Genomic DNA, 16,152 nt, shown 5'->3' with positions numbered 1-16,152 from the left:
GGTCTAGATCAGAGGGTGGAGACAGGAGCAATGCCAGAACTAATCACAGGGTCTGGGAAGAGGTTTGTCTTCAACCTCCTCCAGCCCCAGGTGTAGCTGGAACAAAAAACTGGAATGCTCTCTTTTTGTGTCTCCCTGGTAAATTTCTATTCAACCTTCAAATGCCCCATGGGATCCTGAAGCCTGTGCAATCTACTCTGCCTGATCAGTCAGAGTTCATGCCTCCCTCCACGAAGGATTGTGGACAATGGGGCACTTGTACTGTACTGGGAATACAGTTTCCAGATCTGTCTCCTTACTGCTCTGAACTTCTCAACCACGTCAGACCGAACTTGATATGCCCACACTATGTAGTGGACCAGAGTAAGTGCCCAACACAAGTTTGATGAATGAACTGTGTTTATCACCAATGTCAGGATACAGAGAGTATGTAAATAATACATCACAGGTGTTATATAAAAATAAAAAGGATAGAGGATAGAAAATTCAGAGATGCTGAGATGCAGTCTCTTAAACTTCCTTCCAAAGAGAATAAATTTCAAAGTTTGTGAGAGTCAACCTCCCTTTTCACATGAACATTTACATACCTTTTCTCATTCTTAAATGCCATTTGTAGTCTGATTTGCAGACAATATAAATTATTTGTCTACTTTGGTTTTTTCTCGTCTAGATTGGAGGCAACTTGAAGGCTGTATGTCTTATTCATCTCCAGGTTTCTTGCAACACCGATCAGCGTTTTAAACATGGTGGACATTTATGATATTGACCAAAGCAAGTATCTTCCTGTCCATAGGTGTAAATGGACATGGGTGATTTATGCTAAATTATGGAGATAATTATTTGAATAGAGATAATTGAGGCAATAAAGGTTTTGGTTTTGAATTACCTAGATCGTTATTTTAATTCTCTTTGCTAAACTTTGCAAATGCATACAAAACATATCTCCTAAACGCTGACAATCCTACTCTAGTAAGATCTTTGCCCAAATGAGAAGAAGCTAGCAATCCTGCTGCCAAGATATTTCACAATCTTGATGCTTGAACCCCATTCCAAAGTGAGTTGGATCCCTAAACAAAAGGAAACATTAGGTTCGATTTTTTCCAATTAATTTTGCTTCTATCACTGTTAATAGGAAGGCACTAAAATACATTTAAGCATTTTCAGATGCAAGGTCAAGTTTCTCTGCCGTCTCTCTCCCCCTCATCCACACAGGCTTAATACGGCACCATGAGAGTTCCAGAGCACAATTCTAATCCAGGAGCCTCTTACACTATGTAAGAGAGTCCTCACTTTATCTCTATGAAAATAAAAGGAAGGCTACATTCAAATCAGGTACAATGTGCTCAAAACCAAGAAAAACAGATTATAAACTCTTTGAGGCTTACATTTAACATTTAGCAGAGAAAAGAAAGAGCCTGTCATGAGCTTTGTCAAGAAAACCAAAGGGAAAAGTTTAAAAACCACGGAGAGGTCAACCATCAAGAGGTCAAATAAAGGCTGGATGGGAGGCTAAGACACGGAGACGTCGGTACGAACTACTCTCTGAGACTTAGCCTTGAAGGAAAGGAGAAAGGAGAGCAGTAGTTAGAGATGAATCCACAATTAAGGAGAAGGGATTGGTTTTCTCTTTAAGACAGAAGAGTTTTGTTTCTGGCAACAAGGCTGACAAAATGAAACAAAATAAGCTATGTTTGGGCAATAAAAACTGAGCAGTTCAGTTATTTTGTTTGGAATTCAGGACATTATGCCTGGTATAGAGTCTACACCAGTGCACCAGGAAAACAGGAACCAGATAGGAGGAAACTACACGTTAAAAAAGATCAATCTCACAAACGTAACGGTGAGTGGAAAAGCTGATTTTTGAAGACTAGGTACATTATTATTCCATTTATACTAAAAAACACATGAGACTAAACAAAAGATTTTCAAGAGATACATACACATATGATTAACTATAAGGAAAAGCAAGGGAGAAAATAACACAAAATTCAAGATATGTTTGGCGGGAGTGAAGAAGAAGAGATCAGAGCACCCAAGAGCTTCAGCTGTATTTGAAAGAGTCTGGTCTTAAGCTGGGTAGTGTTTGTTATGCTATTATTCTTTAAACTGCACATATATTTTATATTTCTCCTTTATACATGCGGTATGTTGTATATAGTTTTAAAAATCAAATATAAAGACAGAAAAGACTGGGCTATATTATATGTTAATGGACAGGAGCCAAGGTGCAAAGCTAGAAATGGAAGCTCTGAAGAGACAAGGACAACTGATGGCAACAGATCCTCCAGAGAAGTGATTTAGGGGCTCCTGACGTGGATGAATTAACCTTGGACAAGACAGTCCTCTATTCTCAGAAGTCCAGGAATGATAAAAGGATGAAGATAAGCATATATTAGCTTGAAGTAGATGTAATTGCTGATTTTTCAAGTCAAAACCAGTCAAACATTGGCAATTTCATATGGGTCCATCGAAGAGGTGGAGAGGCAACAGTCCAGTAAGGTGTGAACCATCGCAGGTGGGCCATCTGGACAAGGAAGCAGTGAGGAGACCTGGGAGGGCGGTGTGACCCAGCACAGGGAGAGGACAAGAGGTGCACGAGAGGACCCTAAGCAGCGCTGAAAGCACCCCGGGGCTGAAACCATGCTGTGTAATGGCACCGACCTGCAAAGTTGCGGCATTCTCCCCAGCAGCATTGATCGATCCTGGTGTCAGAGGTGAGAGACTGTCACATGGAGGTGAATGCACATACTTTCTCATTCTTAGCTAGAATGACTCTTACCATGACACAAAGTCGACTAATGGAAAGTGAACTGTAAGAAGAAATCAGAACAAACTGTGTGGTAGTGGATTTCAGTGAGAAGAGCAATTCTTAAGGGTTTCTGAAATAAGAAGGATTCACTCAAAAACCATAGAATGATCCATGTCTTTCGCTTAAAACTACAAGTTATCAAGATCATACATTTCTTATTCAAAATTCTGTAATTTTAAACATATAATTTGCTTCTTTCAATAATGCTCTGAATATATAAATGAGCACCAATGTAAATTCACAAGAAAAAATGTCCTTGAAGCTAAAAAAAAAAGAGAATGATTTCTGGACACTATTTATCAAAATAATAACAACAATAAAGAAAAATTCATCATTACAGCATCTAGGATTTACTTGGTATGAAAGTGCTATCTTCTTTGGTCATACATTCTGCCTGAACAACTGGAAAGGAAATCTGTGATCTGCTGTCATCAAATATTAATCGTAGGGGCTCCTCCTGTGGCTTACTGGTTAAGTTCAGCATGCTCCGCTTCAGTAGCCTGAGTTTGATTCCTTGGCTATACCACTTGGAGGCAGCCATGCTGTGGCAGTGACCCGCATACAAAATAGAGGAAGATCAGCACAGACGTTAGCTCAGGGAAAATCTTCCTCAGCAAAAAAAAAAAAAAAAAAAATCATAAAGCATTCTTGTGGATGTTTTGCTACATTTATCAACAGAGTTCCAATTAGTAGTTAGTGATCACTAAGGCAGTCACATGCTAGACACTTCTCAGAATGGAGGGGACTGTTGGAGTGAGGAATCCAAGACAGAACTTTCCATCCATGTGCTTTTCTCAAGTGTTTCCACCTAGTACAGCTACTCTTAGAGACAGAAGGAGAGAAGCAGGGCTGCCAATGACAGCAATCACGTGAAATTAAGCCACTGCAGATTCAGAGTATGGAGAGTGGTAAATAGGACCAACATGCAAAAACTGTGGTAAAAGCGACATGAGAGAGAGAAAAGAGATAAAGAAAGGCTCTTACGTACAAGTAGATAATTTAAACAGGCAATATTTTTACAGTAACTTAAGATGTTATATAAATAAAGTTTCTAATAGAAAACAGGGTATTTTACTTCATCTAACATATGTACTTTTAATAAACTTTGTGTATCAACTTTCTGTAAAATTAAGGAAATTGTAAACCTAGGACTTATAGAAAGTCCTTGAGTTGGATATGAGTTGTTTTAACTGCACAGACCATCTCTCTCTCTTTTGCTTCTGCAGCATGTTTCACAATAAAATGATCCATTTTGAAAGATCTTGGCCATGTCACAGGCTGAAGAACAGGAGTCAAAGGGAGAGGGGAATATCGAAGATATAGAAAGTTAGGCATAATTGATAGAGTCGATTCTAGAAGAGGAAGGGAATTATGGAACTCGAGGTGGACAAATGAGCCTTGGCTCCTCCTAGCAGCTGGGGCTGGAGTAGAAAGGAGGGAAGAGGAGGGAAGGATGAAGCTGAGCTGGTATTAGGTTGAATCATATGAAATTGCTAGAATTGCAGGAGAAAAAAGGTCAAACATCAGCAATTTCATATGGCTCTATCTAATAAGCCAAAATCATCACCCACAAATTACATTCTGGTACACAGGAGGTAATCAATACTTGTTACCTGAATAATAAACACAAAAATTAAGTTTCTTTAAAGTTGGATAGATGCACAAGTAACTCTCAAGAGTATATAATAAAAAGCTCCTTCGTAGGGCCTATTCAGTTAATAGCAAATCCCTAACAATCTGTAAATAAGCACGCTGACTGTGGGTTTTGCACTTCTTTACTTTAGATCTCCTGCGCCTCTTAAGCTTTTTTCCACTTATTACTCAATTGATTCTTACTTTCCACGAATAGAGTTGTAGTCTCTCCACGAGATGCACAGGGTCTCAATTTTAATTCCTTGAAAATTGTCTGTTGTATTTCACTTTAAAGTTTCATGATTTTAACTATTTTAAGTGTATAAATATAAGTTTTTTCCCTATTTATTCTGGGAAACATTATTTTTACATAATCCTCCATTTGCTTATTCTATGAATTACTCCGATGTCAAGTTAGAATTTTTTTCTGATAAAAGCAGTTCATAAATTCCTTCTTTTGAGTATTTTAGTCATAGTAATAAACCCAAAAGCTATTACGTTTTTTTTAAAAAAAAAACTAGGAAGCTATGAATATATAAAATTCAAAATTCTTGTAAAGTAAAGCCACTGTAGTCAAATTTAGAAGAGAAATTGCAAATAGAGAAAAATCACAACATATATGACAGGCAAGAGAATACTATCCCTAAAATATAAGGAGTTGCTAGAAATCAATGTTTTTAAAAAAACAACACCCCAACGGAAAAATAGAATATTATCAGGAAATTTATAAAAAATTTAAAAAGGTTATTAACACACAAAAAAAGATGCTCAACCTTATTAACAAAGAAATACCAAGTAAAGCAATATGTCATTTTTTACCTATCAAATTCGCACAGTTAAAACAACCGAAAAGACCTAGTGATGGCAAAGTGGGAGGAAGTGTGGAGCTGGCAGTATAATTGGTATAACCCTTCGGGATAACAATCTTGTAATAGTTATCTTCTTTTTTTTTGGTATTTAATACACATGTACTGTTTAATGCATAGTTATAAAGTAAACTCTCAGGTAACCACTCAAGTTCAGACAGGGAATGTTATGAGCTCCTCTAAGCCCTCCAAATGTCCTTCCCATTCGTAACCTTGTTCTCTCTTCACATGTAACCACTATCCTGAATATATACACACACACATACATACATATATATTCCTAAACAATCTATCCAATTTGTAAAAATGTGTATACTCTTAGACCTAATGATTCCCTTTCTAAACACTTATTCTTCAACGCTGGGTATGTGGGATAAGAAAACATTTATGTAAGTTTTAAAATACACAGGATAATGCTTTAAATAATCATAGATACAAACATATATGACAAAAGTCTAGAAGTAGGGAGTGAAGGCTGCCCGAGGTACCAGTGCCCTCCAAGGAGGGGGGTGGGGCCTGGGATGTGGGGGAGGGGGTTTCCAACGGTACCTGGAGCATTTTATTTCTTAAAAAGTATTTTTTAAATGGTAAAATGTTGAAGTAAATTAAGTCTGGGTGATGGGTACATAGGTGTCTCCTATTCTCTGTATATTTTTGCATATTTTATGTATTTCACTATTAAACATAAAACAGCAGATTTCAAAATAGATATATGGTGATTCTACTTTTGCTAAATATATTAAGTATATAAATCTGTATGTGTATGTATATATCTAATATGTATATATTTTTAAATATATACTATATTTATATAAGGAATAATATGTATATAATTTTAAAAAAAATCAGGAAGGCTATGCCCAAAATGTGGATAGTCAATTTCTTTGGAGAGAGAGCTTATTACTGACTTTTATTTACTTCTCTCTACTTTTCTAAATTATCTGATTTGTTTTTTAAAAGAAAGGCCAAGTATCATTTTTATAAAACCAACAGCAACAACACAGAAACCAGCTCCCTCATTTCCTCTTGAGAAATTTGACTCTTTACAACTTTTATCTCACCAATTTAGAATATTCTTTGTTTAAAAAAAAAAAGTCAAAATCCAAAATAAGTCTGAGGAGTTTCTCAAAATTCCAATAAAAATATAAACAAACAAAAATACATAAAAAAATTGGTGTGATTTTCCTTAAACTTCTAAATCTCCTACAATCTGAGCTGCCAATATCTGCAGGGCACTCACTGTGTGTAAGAAACTGCTGGTCCCGTGTCCATAAATGTCAGAAACACGAATGTAATAAACAGAAAGTCTGACAGTAGAGAAACTTTTTTAAAGTTTTAGTTGATATTAAGCCAAAAAAAAAAAAAAACCAAAACAAAACAAAACATTAAACCACAATGATTTAGCACAAAAGTTCTTAACTAAAGAATGTCCGATACTTTTCTTTGAAAATGATGCCAACATGAAACATTGCTTCTCACTGTTTTCATATTTCCTCCAGGCAGGAAGAGAGAGATGTTAAAGTGCTAAGTCTTAGCCACTAAGGGCACCATCACAAGTTTGCTATCCCTGCCCTTTTTAGAATTGCCATAAAAAAATGAGTCCTGTCTTAAATGACCACACAACTACAGTCTCTGTATTTTAACTGCCATTACACGTAGCATTTGCTTTAAATTCAACTGGACTTTGATCCAGCTCAAGTTACCTTCCTGGATACACAACGTAACCCAGTCAAGGAAGTGTTCGGTCAGCCTGTTCTATCACCATTGCCAGCAAAACCTTCTCCCTCTGACCAGTGAATTTAAAACCAATGGTTATGAACAGAAATTTAGTTCACTAACCTTTTATTTTAGGAAAAAATCACTTCCTAATAGTGGGTTTAATAGGACCTTTTAAAATATTACTTAATTGAGCGCTTGAGATCCTCAACCAGAACCTAAAATATTTTCTTAGCTACTTTCTTTCAAACGAGTTGTTAATATCATCATTTCCTCTGAAGAAACAATTGGTGAGATCTACTCCTCCCGAGCATGCCTTCACAAATCTGCTATTAATGTTTCAGATAGTTTAATGGAACAGACTGTCCCGGGCAGGCGATAGGAACTGCTTTTCCACAGCCTCCAACATCACAAATTGATTTTGACATGTTTCAGTGGGCTGGCATTTCAGCTAAGGGTTCCAGCCACTAGGGAGACGGGAAACCACTGAAGTGACCCCTTTCCGGGCAACTCAATCTAGCTTCAGGAAGCATAGCCAATCCATCCACTATGGCTATGGAGCTACTCAGAATTTTTTTGGAGGGGAAAAGGGAAGATGTTCTTTTTTTTCCCATCCTATATGCAGAAAGAATAATGAAGACAGATACTCAATATGCCTAATACAATTTACTGAGTGCCCACAACTTTCAAAACATTGCAATATAGTGAAAATAATACAGGACGAAGAGAGAAGACCAGAATTCCAGCAGAGGCTCTGGTGCTGGCCAGCTGAGTGGCCTTGGGCAAGTCACTTAAGCCCTCCTGGCCTCAATTTCCTCGGCTTGGAAATGAAGGTAATAGAGCACGTGAGCTTTCCAATCCTTAACCGCTCACAACTTTACGATTCCATGACTCACTGTTCGCTAAGGAGTCTTGAGACTTTTGCAAGAGGGCAAGTAAATCACACTCATTACCCTCGATTTACCCATGCCTGTAACCTCTATTCCAGAGAGGGAACTTTTAACATCTCCTACCTACTGGAAGCTCCAGAATGTAAATTCAGCCTTCACTCCAATGCTTTGTAGGTACCTTTTGACATCTTAACAAATGCATAAAGGATGCCAAAAAATAAATTAGCAAGGGTACTGTCAGCCAGACATGAAGAGAAGAGCATAATCTGTGCCAAAAAATGTCCTCCCACATGCAAAGAAACTGGTAATTGGAAGTCAGAGGAATCCCCCACCTCCCGGAGCAGACTGTGCAGAGGCGGGGCGCCCCTGCCAATACCCAACCGTTCGCCAGAAGCAGAAGCAGCGTGGGGAGAGAAGAAAGCTCTTCTACCCCCGCTATTCTGTGTATTTACAGGGATTCATTCCAGTTCTTGGCAGGGACCTGCTGGCAGAAGTAAGTATTCCCTTCTGCAGGAACGGAAGGGAATTTCGACATGACAGCTGTTTAACAGCAAAATCATACCAAGCCTTGATAAGGGTTCTTTCTTGCACACCAGTTCGGCATTTCCCTTGAAGCAGTCTCAGGCTTACAGACTCTAGGCTGGGTTTAGCCGAAGGGTGTTGGCTTCATCGATACAGAGCAGTCAAGAGCCAAATCTTCCAGGTTGGTATAAGGATTTTGAGAAATAGACAAATATTGACTTCAAATCCTAACAACTGACTTACGTTTACAGTTTGTATAATCACTAAATACAACCAGGGATGTGATTCATTGCTAGTTCACCTCAACAAAAAAGCAATGTACAAATAATGGGAAGGGAAACTCATTCGTTACTATAATTGAAGAGCGATATGCAATACTTAATCCGTAAGATCAAGAAAGGAATAAAGTCCTTTCTCAGAAGGCGAGACAAGATTCCAAAAGATAAAATGTGGTTAGAGATTTTTCTAACGTAATTTATGAGAGCACATATTTGGCCAATGTAGAAACATGTTCCTTGGACCAACCAGAACAACATGGTTTCTTTGAAGAAATCACAGGTTAAAACGGTTAGTGATGTCACTAAATGATGTTTTGGTCATTGCCTTAGTGCTGAGAAAATGACATACCATGTTTCCCTGTTTTACATGACAGGGCTGAAAGATAATATTCCTGAAAAAAGGACTCTTGAGACTATAGCTTTAAGCTGCAAACTAGTCTAAAAATGCTTAGGTAGAAACGACAAGAACACTGGCACCTTTTGCGGCTGAGGCCATGTGATCCTGAGACAGTCTCGCCCACTGAACGTGATCTTTGATCAGGCTCTTTACATAAAACTGTTATTGACACTGGAGGCTTGAAATTGATGTAAAACATCTGCCCCCTGCACGTCTGCCTCTGATGTTTGAGCCGGTCATTTCTGGCCTGCAGGCGATGATGTGACTCCATTTGTTGAAAAATTACTTCGTCTCTATTGCCGTAACACTAGGTACAAACCTTTTCAAATAGTACTCTATTGTAAGAATTAATTTACTTTTTCTTCCGGTGTTTCTCCTTTGTGAGACCAAGTTCCCTGAAGTCAGAGACAGGAAAAGGAGGCAGCATGCTATAACACCAGACCCCTCGGTGTTCCTCCCTCTACTACCCAATACAGATTACCTTACTAAGTTAGGACCTTTAACTTGATCCCAGCTTTAGGATTCTCTTTTAGATACTCTATCCATTGATCTCCTGGTTCTATCCAATAGAAATGTCTGCATGGTTTCTTCATTCCGGTTAATTCTGTCAGCTTATTCTGATTCAGTGTTGTTCTGCCAAGTTGTAAGTCTATCCTGCTTGACTCAATCTCATGAATCCTAGCTTTATTCAACTATAAATAGTTATTATTACATGCCTACTACATGTCAAGAAGTGAGCTAGTCACCATAGAAACCAAAATGAATGAAAACCAAATGAATGCAATGTCAAAAATTCACAATTTAGTGGGGGACACAATCAAGAAGCATAAGTTATGCATGGTAAGTGCGAGAAGATGCATATGCACAGAGCATCAGTGTAGTAAGAGGAGAAGCACATAGTGGAGCAACAATCTCAGTGAAGGGTGGCCAATTGTTGCTTCTAAGATGAACAGATGATGGAGCTTTGTCTTAAAAATGAAATATAGGTCAACAAAAAGAAGAAAAACAAGAAAGAGGGAAAAGTTGGCACAAAGGCACGGAAGCATGAGGGGGCCTGGCATGTTGGGATATGATTGCTAATGCATGTCGGGATGCTATCCATCGTGAGACTGAAAAGCAGTCTCAGGCAGGTCACAGAGGACCATCTACAACACACTTGAGAGGCTTGCCTTTATTACAAAGGCAATTGGAGACACTAGGAATTTCTCTGCCTGGGGAACAAGACAATGGACTAAGGGACTGAAGCAAGACAGTGGACAGATAGGCTGAAGGTGAAACGAGGCAGAAAGGCTGGTTAAGAGGCTTTGTAATAATCTGGGCAAGAAGGATCAAAGCTGGCACTGAAGCCACTGCACTTGAAATGGATAAGGATGGGCCACATTGACTTTAAGTGGAAGGCAGGATTAACAAATATAGGGACTTTTTGGATGGGAAGAGGAAAATGGTGAGGGAAGGAGTAAGAGATGGCCCTTGGGTGTCTGCTTAAAGCACGTTTTTAGACAATAACAGCATCTACCACTTAGTAAGCAGACCAGGAGTTGCTTTCTAAGTGATCTATTTGCCTTACCTAATTTGACCCTCACAATAACTCTGGAAAATCAGTATCCATTTGACAGACGAGGAAAACAAGGCAACAAAAGGAGAAATAGTCTACACAAGGTCACTTAGTTATCAAGAGGAAAAGGAAGCTTCTGACTCAGAGCCTACAGCATTCCCTGGGAGAAAGAATCCTGCAGGAAGTCTAAAAGGAGCAGAAAGTAAGATGAGTTCAGTTGTATTCATGCTGGGTTTCTATTTCTGGAGCATGTGAAATACATAAGAGGAGACTACTAGTGGGGCTAGAAAACATGATTCTGGAACTAACAGGGACGTTCTAAGCTAGAGATGCATATTCAGGGCTCTTCAAATATACGAGCTAGTTGGGACCTGGTGTGGAAGGCATTACAGAGGTTGAGAGGGAGAGAGAGGTGCCTTTAATCTCTGCCCAGACCTTGAAGCCTGAAGTCTCCTGTATCCAACCCCAGATCATCCTCTACTTTGAGTGAGCACATTGCATAATTCTGTCAACGACTGGGGCATGGGGGAGAGAAAGATCTGAGAAGGTGGTGACATTAATGTTTTCAGTGAAGAAACCCGAGAGGTTATGGCGAGTCCTTGCACTTTTGGTCCAGAAGAAAACAAAAATCCACTACATATAACAGACCAGCACAATTACTGTAACTGATTAGTTCTTTAAGTATCTTTTCCTTTTCCTCTTTCCATATTTATTACTCATCTACCATGTGCAGGAGCTGTGGCTCAGAGAAAGACACAGCGCTGCCCTCTAGGGGCTGGCAGCCTGGTGGGGAAGGGGCGCAGACAAACCGGTTATGACATCCCAAAACGGGAAATGCCGGATGACCGCTGTGGACAGTAGTTCTGAACTGGGGTCAACTTTGGCCCCACTGGACGAGAGGCAATGTCTGGAGACATTTCTTATTGCTACAACTTGGGGTGGGGCATTACTGGCATCTAGTAAGTAGAGGCTAAAGATATGGCAAAACATCCTACAATACATAGGATGATTCCCCACAACAAAGAATTATCTGGTCCTAATCGTCAATAGTCTGGAGGTTGAGAAGTCCTGCTGTAAGAAGAAGAGGGACAGAGGCCAGGGCAGAGGAGAGCAAACCCTCGAGCCTGCCTCGGAGGATGACGGCAACCTCACCAACACTGGAGCTGACTCCAGAAGAAGGCATTCACCAGGCAATGAGCCATTATCTAATCCTAGTGGACATCTGCTCCTCGATGGGCAGTATGTATTTTCACAGTCCCAATCAATTATTTATTATTTATTAAGCCCCTATTAGATGTAATGCACTCCCCCCATCTATGGGGGAGAAATATTCATGAGAAAGACAGGCTTTGCACATTTAAGTGCATAAAGAATACTAACTCTTGTCAAGCTTTTCCACATGCTCCATCATTTAAAACTCAGAGCAATCCTATGAAGTAGGTAGCACTAGTCTCGCTTTGTAAATGCAGAAATGGCTCACTGAGATGAAATGACGTACTTCAGACCACAGAGAAAGTGGGAGAGCTGCTCTGAACGCAAGTCGCTCTCATGCGCCTCCTGCCCCTGCATGACAGCGCCCTGCATAATGCGTGCCACACGCGCACGACATAGTAAAAGACACCAGTCATTTCACCAAAATGTGACACATTCAAATTCGCTCTATAGCTACAGTTAAAAACTGCAGAATGCTTCTTGGTTAAAACCAGACGACTGAGAGGTATAATGAGACCTCATTTCTCCAGGATCCAAACGACTGAGATAGAATATACAAAACTGTATGATTTATAATCGTGTCTATCAGGCTCTGAGATAGTGTAATCAAAAAAGATTAAATTATAGTTAAAAATAGTTTGGGATCTGTTGCACATTTCATTTTTTATACTTTTTTGAAAATTGATAGAGCATTTATAGTAATTCTTCATTAACCAGAACATCCAAGAAACTAGAAAGCTTATTTCTGACAATTCTTGACAAGTGCTTAATGCACCTGGAAGCAGAATAATTTTTACTAGTAACCGTTAAGTGACAGTATGAGCAATTTTTACACGGCTAAACCTTCAGCAAAGCATATTAACAAAGAACTGGGTGGAGCCTCTATAGCTGTATTATAACAATGGAAGCCCACGTAATGAAACGAGCCCATGGAACTTTGAACGTATACCTCTTACTCAGGACAACTGACCTGGAAATTTTACGGACAAATTTTGAAATTTCTGAGAAAATCTGAAATTCAGCAAATCATCAGAATCAACTGATGGTGTTAAAATCTGACTGTGATCTTCCGTATCCAAACTAATGGTTTCTCAAAATTCTCAAAAATATCACTACTTTCTCCCCATCATATTCAAAAATTTGGGGTGGACGGTCCTCGGATCCAATATTAACACTACGTATGAGTTTCAAGTTTGTAACACCTTTTTTCGCTCAAATTTTTTTCTTTAAGGGGCTGGCTCGGCGGCACAGTGGTTAAGTGCGCATGTTCCACTTTGGCGGCCCGGGTTTCGCTGGTTCAGATCCCAGGTGCGGACACGCACCACTTGGTAAGCCATGCTGTGGCAGGCGTCCCACATATAAAGTAGAGGAAGACGGGCATGGATGTTAGCTCAGGGCCAGTCTTCCTCAGCAAAAAGAGGACTGACAGCAGTTAGCTCAGGGCTAATCTTCCTCAAAAAAAATTTTTTTTTTCTCCTAATATGATGATAGAGTTGTGAGTTGAAGGAGGTAACATAGTGTCCAAAGAGCAGAGCTCTGGTGACATGCTCCTTACTTGGTCAGCAACCAAGGACAAGTTCCTTCACTTTTCTAGAACATTCTTCCATGGAGAATTGTCACCTCACACGGTGCAGCAAGAATCAAACGAGAATGCAGGAACAAACTACCTAGCAGGGTACACAGAGTGCCCACTAACGAATGTTAGGCATTGCCTTCACAGAAGGAGGAAATTCAAATTCTAAAGTAAGATTTACCCTACACAGCCCTTTATATTTGAAAAGGCCACCTTTCCCAGTGACCACTGTGAGTTGGCTTGGTGAACTACAGTTTCTGGTCCTAGCTTCCTTAATACTTTTCTGCAGGCTCACGCCTCGTTCCTCCCTAATTGTACAAACACTGGAATAGTCACTCTCTTTGTCATTATTTGCAGCATTTGCCTTCATGCCCTTCTAAAAATCTACACTTGGCATTCTGGACAGTGCACTATGGTGGGACATCCCCTGGGCTGAGAATCAGGAGACTTCCCCCCACCTCAACCCAATCTGATTTCTGCTTCCACTAATATTTTGCTGTCTTACTGAGTATCAATTCTAAATCTTCGTTTCCTCATATGCAAAATCAGAGGATATATTAGATCTTCCACAGTCTATCCAGATCCAACAATCTATAGTTATAATCTAAAACTACATCCTAAGGTTCTACTTGTTGAGAGGCAAAGAAAATATCATTGACTTATCTGATTATCTAAAGATAAAGGAGCTGAAATGTAGTAGTACTTTCTTATTATTTTATTTTATATAAAATACATTTTATCTTATATTTATATTCAATATATCTTTATTAGATGAACGATGAAGGATTTTCTAAAAAAAATAAATTTGCTTTTCTTCTCCATAAGCATAATGATTAGTGTTAAAATAATTGCCCTTTAGTGATGTGCTGAATGCCTTGAATTAAATGGTTTCATAAGCACACAGACCTGCAGTGGTTGATGTAAGTCACATAAACAGCAATAATTATACTTTCTATAAGGATATTCAAATGCTTGCTTTCTTCAGTTCTAGTAATTTTAGTGTTTATAATTGAGTGACACGTGTTTTATAAGTACTGAAATTATTTTAAAAATCGGGGGCTTGCCAGGTGGCAGAGTGGTTAAGTTTGTGTGCTCTGCTTTGGCAGCCTGGGGTTTGCGGGTTCAGATCCCAGGTGTGGACCTACACATCGCCCATCAAGCCATGCTGTGGCAGCATCCCACAGACAAAATAGAGGAAGATTGGTGCAGACTTAGCTCAGGGCCACTCTTCCTCACACACACACAAATCAAATATATACCTACAAATATAAAAATTAATAGTCATTGTTTTTCTGGTGACAAGATTGAGGAAGCATGATTATCTAATTATGTGACTCACTGAAAGAATCAATCACCTTATCAGAAATAGGAAAAAACAGGGCTATATGGATTTAGATTATGAAATACTATACATGAATGAAAACATACCAGAGCAAGAAAGCACATACAGTATCAAGAGAAACATTTTTTATCTAAGCAATGAATTGTCACACCGTCAGGATAGGTCCCATTTTCTCTAAGGACAGATATGATACCTCCCGTGATAATTCATCCTGGGGGCTATCAACTTAGTTAGGAAGCATCTACCTAGCTAGTTTCCTAATGCTGTAATTTAAGCACATTTCCCTTCTAATTGGCTTTTCCCTAAAGAGGGAGATATCTGATTCTTACATTTGCAAGCTATTAATATAAGCCTCCTCTTCTCCAGAATAATCCTAGTTCCTTTCACATTTTCCAACTTCTTAATCAAGCCTTATTGCTCACTTAAGCTTCAATTCCTTCACTTCCCTCTTTATTTGTAGAGAACTGAAGTAGACGTGATAATCTCCAAGGGTCTCCACCAAGGATATTGAAGGGTATCTTCCGAGGATAATGAAGTTTCTGAATTTTAACACTTGACTCTCCTCTTTCCGGAGTGGTACCTGCCATTCTCCCTTCCACTCCAGTGCTACTCATTATGAAAACTTCCACCTGGGAAAGAAGAATTATTTTGAGAAACAAAAACTGTAAATTTCCAATTCTCTAAAACATTGAAATACCTACCCCTCAAATATTTTATGCTTTCTTACCTTCACGGTGACAAATGCAATTTAAAAAATTTCCAAAGAGAAAAACTCCCCAAAATTGACAAGGCTCCAAACCACTCTAGTCAGAAACTTTAAACCTAAATATTCCCAAGTCCAGTTGCCAAAGAGCCTCACATGCGTCTGTTCCAGGGAAACATTCTCTAGGTATTATGGGAGTTCTTGCAAAGGACTTGAATGTTGTTATGTTATTTTTATTATAAACACAAGAGGGTTGGGAGACAGTTACAGACAGATGACCCCTCACTCTTTCTTTCCGAGCATTTTAGTATCTTGCATCACCGCTTTTATACAAGAAAGATATATGTCACAAAATGATGGAGCTAGAAAAAATCTTATAGGTCAATCTTCTTAGAATTGGTAATTAAAGAAAAGGCCCCATTCTACCCACTCGCTCGAATAGCATTAAAGGATTACCGATGAATGAGCTGTGTTGGGCGACTGCCTCTACAACGAACGGAAAGGCTTCCATTCAGACAGAGGTTCTCCTTGAGGGAGTGCCTGGGAGTCCCGCAGTGTCATCTATAAAAGGACCTGGCTTTCAAATAAATGCTGCTGACGAAGAACAAGGAATACTGCCTATTGAGCGGTTTTAAAATAACAGCATTGTAATGCAAA

At 39.1% G+C, this 16,152-nt stretch overlaps 1 protein-coding gene across 9 annotated transcripts in view; it reads right to left on the bottom strand.

Moving 5' to 3' along the window:
• The window catches only part of TMEM200A (transmembrane protein 200A), a 74,947-nt gene that overhangs the window by 37,959 nt on the left and 20,836 nt on the right, over positions 1-16,152 (bottom strand). For 2 of the 9 annotated variants that reach the window (XM_070557069.1, XM_070557070.1), the window contains 2 exons: positions 15,952-16,056; positions 15,122-15,421 (listed from right to left, as the gene is read on the bottom strand). The exons of 5 other annotated variants lie outside the window; for them this stretch is intronic. The gene's annotated coding sequence lies outside the window, so the exon portion shown is untranslated. The remainder of the gene's footprint in view (positions 1-15,121; positions 15,422-15,951; positions 16,057-16,152) is intronic. 2 more of the 9 variants (XM_070557068.1, XM_070557071.1) reach the window with 1 other exon arrangement.

Source organism: Equus przewalskii, chromosome 9 (assembly GCF_037783145.1).
Source record: "Equus przewalskii isolate Varuska chromosome 9, EquPr2, whole genome shotgun sequence".
Taxonomy (NCBI): domain Eukaryota; kingdom Metazoa; phylum Chordata; class Mammalia; order Perissodactyla; family Equidae; genus Equus; species Equus przewalskii.
This window is presented reverse-complemented; position numbering and strand designations above follow the sequence as displayed.